The sequence below is a fragment of the Podarcis muralis genome, chromosome 1 (assembly GCF_964188315.1).
Source record: "Podarcis muralis chromosome 1, rPodMur119.hap1.1, whole genome shotgun sequence".
Lineage (NCBI taxonomy): Eukaryota > Metazoa > Chordata > Lepidosauria > Squamata > Lacertidae > Podarcis > Podarcis muralis.
In genome coordinates, this window is record NC_135655.1 from 21,097,502 (window position 1) to 21,103,812 (window position 6,311).

Below are 6,311 nucleotides of genomic sequence, written 5' to 3' on the forward strand. Positions count from 1 at the left end.
GTGTAATGTACTGGTACATGAGTATTTGCTGACCCTGGGTGAAACAGACAGCCAAGAACGTGCTCCCTACAAAATGTTCTTTAGTTGGAGTCAAAATTAGCATGTGTCCATCTGATGCCTACAAATGGTGTATCCACAGAGAGGAAAAAGATGGAATTTGTTAGAAAGCATAAAAGTTATTTTAACAGTGAAGCCCATCGGCGTACATGTACAGCACTGGAGAGATGGCAACTGCAAAACAACATCCCTGAAATCAACGCTTGCCTTATCTTCTACAATTGGGGAAGACAAACATACAAGAACCTGCCCCCCCCCCCAAGATATAACACTTGATAATCGGTCATATTATATTCCGAAATGACTTTGGCCACGTAGAAATCAACAGGGTTTTTTTTCTTTTCAAGAAAGTTCTGATCTTAGGCTGGCAGGTTTCTTGATACTTGAACATAAAGTACCGTATTTTTCTAAGACGCACCAGACCACAATACGCACCTAGTTTTTGGAGGAGGAAAACAAGAAAAAATATTTTCTGAATCTCAGAAGCCAGAACAGCAAGAGGGATCGCTGCACAGCCTGCATTCGCTCCATAACACACACACACACATTTCCCCTTACTTTTTAGGAGGGAAAAAGTGAGTCTTATAGAGCAAAAAATACGGTATAAGGTCCAATTTAAAGAATTTCCTATGGAAGCTTTAGAACTCAAACTAGTTTACAATTGGTTTTATACTGAACTGAAAGTTGAAAGCATTGTATTAACAGAAGGGCTATGTTAAGCTGCCTTGAGCATGGTTTGAACTGTGCAAAGATGGGATACAAATACAACTATGCATGTAGGTAGGTAGGTAGGTTAGGTAAAGGTAAAGGACCCCTGCACCGTTAAGTCCAGTCAAAGGCGACTATGGGGTGCGGCACTTATCCCGTTTTCAGGCCGAGGGAGCTGCCGCTTGTGCACAGACAGCTTTCTGGGTCATGTGGCCATCCTGACTAAACCACTTCTGGAGTAATGGAACACTGGGATGAGTGCCAGAGCACACATAAATTCCATTTACCTTCCTGCTGCAGCTGCAGCAGTGGAGCAAGCCAATTGGGTGCCTGGGGTGGCGTGTGCGCCCTGTGCCCAGGGGTGGGGCCAGTCACCAGCGGGGGTGGGGCCAGCCAGGGCAGGATGCTCCGCAGGGCCTCCAAGGAGTCTGCCTGCCTCCTCCCACTCAGCCACCCTACAGGTGGGCTGACTGTTTGGGGCAGCATGGAGCCTGCTGGCACCCAAGCCACCACATCACTCAAAGGAGAGACGTGTGGCTCGGGCACGTTGCAGGCCCAGAGGTGAGGGCCGCCTGCCGTTTTGTCACCCCTTCAGTTGTGACACCCGGGGCGGCCGCCACACACCACACCGCCTTCCTCCACCCCCACGTAGCGGAACCTAGCTAGGTTGGCAGGAGCTGCTAGCGTGGCAGGAGCTAAAACAGAGCAATGGGAGCTCACCCTGTTGTGTGGATTTGAACCGCCAGCCTTCCAATCAGCAAGCCCAAGAGGCTCAGTGGTTTAACCAGCATCATGTATGTATGTATGTACCTAAGCCAGTGTTTCCCAACCTTTTTTGGGCAAAGGCACACTTGTTTGATGAAAAAAATCTCGAGGCACATCACCATTACAGCCCCGTGACGTCAGCGCGCAGCGTCACGCCGGGAGGGAAGGGCGCGGGGGCGCTGCTGCTGCTGTTGCCGCCGCCGCTCCTGGCAGGCATGGGCCCAGCTGAGGCGGCGGCGGCTGTTGTGGTGGTGGCGGCGATAGCGGGCGGAGGAGGGGGCGGCGGCGGGGCCGAGGTGGCCGGCGGTGGCGGGGGAGGCGGCGGCGGGTGGAGCAGGAGGGCGGCCGAGGCCGGTGAGGGAGTAGGGTTGCCCGGGGCTTGAGGAGCCGTCGCCGGGAGTTGCTGCTGCTGTTGTTGCTGCTGCCGCCCGGACATGCTGGCCTCCTCCTCGTCCGCTGTCTCGCGCTCCTCCCTTTTGCGCGCGCTGCCCCGCCGCCGCCCCATTGGCCGGGTCCTGTCAGCTGATCCTGTGTTATTTCCTGTGTGTGTGAGGGGAGAATGGAGAGAGAAACCTCGGCACCACCACCGCGGAGCCGCCCCCGGCTCGACGCGGATCCTCGCCGCCGCCGCCCCGCCTCTCGCCGCCCGACTCACCCGCCTCCCTCCCACGGCACACCAGGCAACATCTCGCGGCACACTAGTGTGCCGCGGAACACCGGTTGGGAAACACTGACCTAAGCACATCCTCCCTTTAATCACACTGCCTAGGATTGCACCCCAGGGAAGTCACTTTGGTGCTGCTAACACAGCGGTTTGACTTTGCCCCCTGAGGCACACTCCCTTGTCTCACGAGACATATGGATACCAGCAACAACAACAATCCACTCTGCACTCCACTGACAAAACTCTCCATATTCTGGGGGCAGAGCTAGTCCCACTATTAAACTACAGCTCACTAGAACTGGATGCAGTTCAGTAGCTTGGCCACCACATATTGGTGTTTTTCAAACCATGGAGTGAAATTACACTTTAGTTCACAGTTTTTGCAATCGCTGGAGTGATGAAACGAAGTTCATCCTCCCTTTAATCCCTTCTTGTTGTTGTTGTTGTTGTTTAGTCGTTTAGTCGTGTCCGACTCTTCGTGACCCCATGGACCAGAGCACACCAGGCACCTCTGTCCTCCACTACCTCCAGCAGTTTGGTCAAACTCGTGCTGGTAACCTCGAAAACACTATCCAACCATCTCGTCCTCTGTCGCCCCCTTCTCCTTGTGCCCTCCATCTTTCCCAACATCAGTGTCTTCTCCAGGGAGTCTTCTCTTCTCATGAGGTGGCCAAAGTACTGGAGCCTCAGCTTCACGATCTGTCCTTCCAGTGAGCACTCAGGTCTGATTTCCTTAAGAATGGATGCATTTGATCTTCTTGCCGTCCATGGGACTCTCAAGAGTCTTCTCCAGCACCATAATTCAAAAGCATCAATTCTTCGGCGATCAGCCTTCTTGATGGTCCAGCTCTCACTTCCATACATCACTACTGGGAAGACCATGGCTTTAACTATACGGACCTTTGTTGGCAAGGTGACATCTCTACTTCTCAAGATGCTGTCTAGGCCTGTCATTGCCCTTCTCCCAAGAAGCAGGCGTCTTTTAATTTCGTGGCTGCTGTCACCATCTGCAGTGATCATGGAGCCCAAGAAAGTAAAATCTCTCACTGCCTCCATTTCTTCCCCTTCTATTTGCCAGGAGGTGATGGGACCAGTGGCCATGATCTTCGTTGTTTTGATATTGAGCTTCAGACCATATTTTGCGCTCTCCTCTTTCACCCTCATTAAAAGGTTCTTTAATTCCTCCTCACTTTCTGCCATCAAGGTTGTGTCATCTGCATATCTGAGGTTGTTGACAATTCACTTTGAACTTAGCTGGCAAAACTCCCCATACTCTGGGGGCTAAGTTTTCCTAAACCCCACTGTTTAACTACAGCTCATTGGAACTGGTACCAACCACATATTTGTGTTTTTCAAACCATAAGATTGTGATCTTATCAGCTGGCGCAGCGTCAGATAGAAACCAGGTAGGTGTCCTTACCCAATTGGCTGCTGCAGCAGCAGGTAGAAGCAAGCCAGGGTCATAAATGGAAGGCAACCTACGGAGAAGAGAGCTTACTCTACAAGCAAGAGGCAAGAGCAAACATCTAAGCCCAAAGGAGCAAGTGCCAAAGTAATACGAGGCACTACAGGACGTTTTGGGAGGAAACCTAGGTATGTATAAAAAGGATCTGAAAAGTAATTGTTCACAATACACCATCGAAAAAGGACAGGGTGAAAATGTTCATGATTTTCGAATTTAAGGAGGGGAGAAGTAGAACTAGACAATGAAAGTGCAGGTGAAAGCAGGAGGAGGTACGTGGGGCCGAGACAAGTAGCTGAATGCGTGTGAGTGGGGAGAGGTACAAGTTAACATCAGGCCACCTGCCCCCTTGCAGAAGTGGCTGACTCTAAAAGGTGGCATTTAACACCAGGGCCTGGTGAAGCTGCCTGAGTGGCTGAAGCAGCTCAGGACAGTCCCCAAACTAGGACACCTTGCATCGGTTTTGAGGAAGACAGAATATAAGGCAAGCCGGTTGTGGATGATGGGCTACATCACTGGCAAGGATGATGAACTAGAGGGAACCCCAGCTGATGAAGTGTTAATTCATCACAATTTATTTATTTTAGAAAAGCAAATGGACCAATCAGGGCACAGTAAGGTCGCTGTCTGCTAAGATCCAAATACTGTGAGAATTGGAAACCCAGCAGCTGATTCCTAGGGGTGGGAAGTGCTTCATGTGATTCTAGCAGGGTAGCTGGAGGAGCCATAAACTTGGAATTTTTGGAAAAGAGGTAAAAACGAACTCCACTGTATGTACAATTGCACACACCACATATGTAGCTAGTAAGAGAATTCAACATAGTTTTAACAAACAACTTAGAAGCATTCAATAATAGTAGCTATTTCTACACCCCACATGTTGTTGTTGTTTAGTCGTTTAGTCGTGTCCGACTCTTCGTGACCCCATGGACCAGAGCACGCCAGGCACCTCTGTCCTCCACTACCTCCCGCAGTTTGGTCAAACTCATGCTGGTAACCTCGAAAACACTATCCAACCATCTCATCCTCCGTCGCCCCCTTCTCCTTGTGCCCTCCATCTTTCCCAACATCAGTGTCTTCTCCAGGGAGTCTTCTCTTCTCATGAGGTGGCCAAAGTACGGGAGCCTCAGCTTAATTATCTGTCCTTCCAGTGAGCACTCAGGGCTGATTTCCTTAAGAATGGATGCGTTGGATCTTCTTGCAGTCCATGGGACTCTCAAGAGTCTTCTCCAGCACCATAATTCAAAAGCATCAATTCTTCGGCGATCAGCCTTCTACACCCCACATGGGCCCCGCTAATTTTGACTCATACCAACTGATTTCTTTGTTATATCTAAACTATAACATCTTTATGGCCATTCTGGTCAATGGATTAAAAACGTTTATTGGCAGCTATATATACCTAGAACAAACTGATTTTGTTCCAGGGCAAAGAATGACTGATCCAATAAGAAAATCATCAAACATTCTTCATTTTAGTAAAAAAGCAAAAGCAAATCACAAATAAAACTGAAATATACTCAGAGTCCTGTAGTGATTTCATGCTTTTTATTGCAGCTTGTAAAACAGTGATTGAATTGCTCCCCAAATCTCAGGGTTTAATATACATTATTTACACAATGAGTCCCGATTCTGCTTCCCTCCTGGAGCCTGAGTGATCTTTTCCTGCAGGCCAATCAGTTGTTGCATTCTAGGATCCTACTTGCCTATTTTTCTAGGACCCAAGCTTAGTACATAACAAAAACACTTTAGCAAGTCTCTCACTTGGAATTTTTTAAAGCACTTAATTGTGTAGAACCAAATTATTTAGTGGAAGTAGTTAAGAAATTTGAATTTGGCTCCAAATTATTATAAATTCTGAAAGGCATATATGATAGAGATTCATATATCCTTCTGTATACAAAGTAAATTACATGATGGTTACCACTATCTGCCTGCTCCATATGTGAAAATTCACTTATCCAAACATAAGGAATTATGCCCAAACCTTGCTATGCACTATGCAGATTCAGATATCTAAACAGGTAAATTTTTCCCAGTTCCTTACTTCTTTGTTCTTTGCTATCTGGTAGCAGTCATTTCAGGAAGAAACCTTGGGGAGAATGGAGAGAGAGATTGGACAAATCCCTGATTAGAAAAGTTCCCAAAGGAAAGAATGAAAACTGTCAACTTGTTATATGCAAACACTCACCTAACAAATGATTTCGAGGGAATGCATTGTGGGACCTGTATGTCTTTCTGTTACATAGGTCTGTAGAACTATGCCACAAGCAACACATGAGGATGACTCATTCCCAGTAAATTTTGCTTTTGACCAAAATGAATTATTCGAGTATACTTCCATAGGAGAGTGCTAATACATTCTGTCTGGTGGTGTTTGCATTTCCTTTTTAGTGAATCTCAAATTGCAATGAAACCAACCATCCTCCTCTCCTTGTTACTGATTGTCCTTCAAGTTCACAATGGTTATGGAGCTAAAGATTCAGTTGAAGAAAGGATTGCTTCCAGCATTGATGACTTTGCCCTTAAATTCTCCAAATTCATAACTTCACGTCAAGGTGCCAGAAAGGTCTCCAGACAAGTATCTTCACTCCAGGGTGGCAAAAATATCTTCTTCTCCCCTATGAGTATCTCCATGGCATTTTCCAATGGATC

At 47.7% G+C, this 6,311-nt stretch overlaps 1 pseudogene; it reads left to right on the top strand.

The window, feature by feature from the left end:
• Positions 1 to 6,066: 6,066 nt before the first annotated feature.
• Positions 6,067 to 6,311, top strand: part of LOC114585583 (serine protease inhibitor A3M-like) — an 8,953-nt pseudogene continuing 8,708 nt past the window's right edge.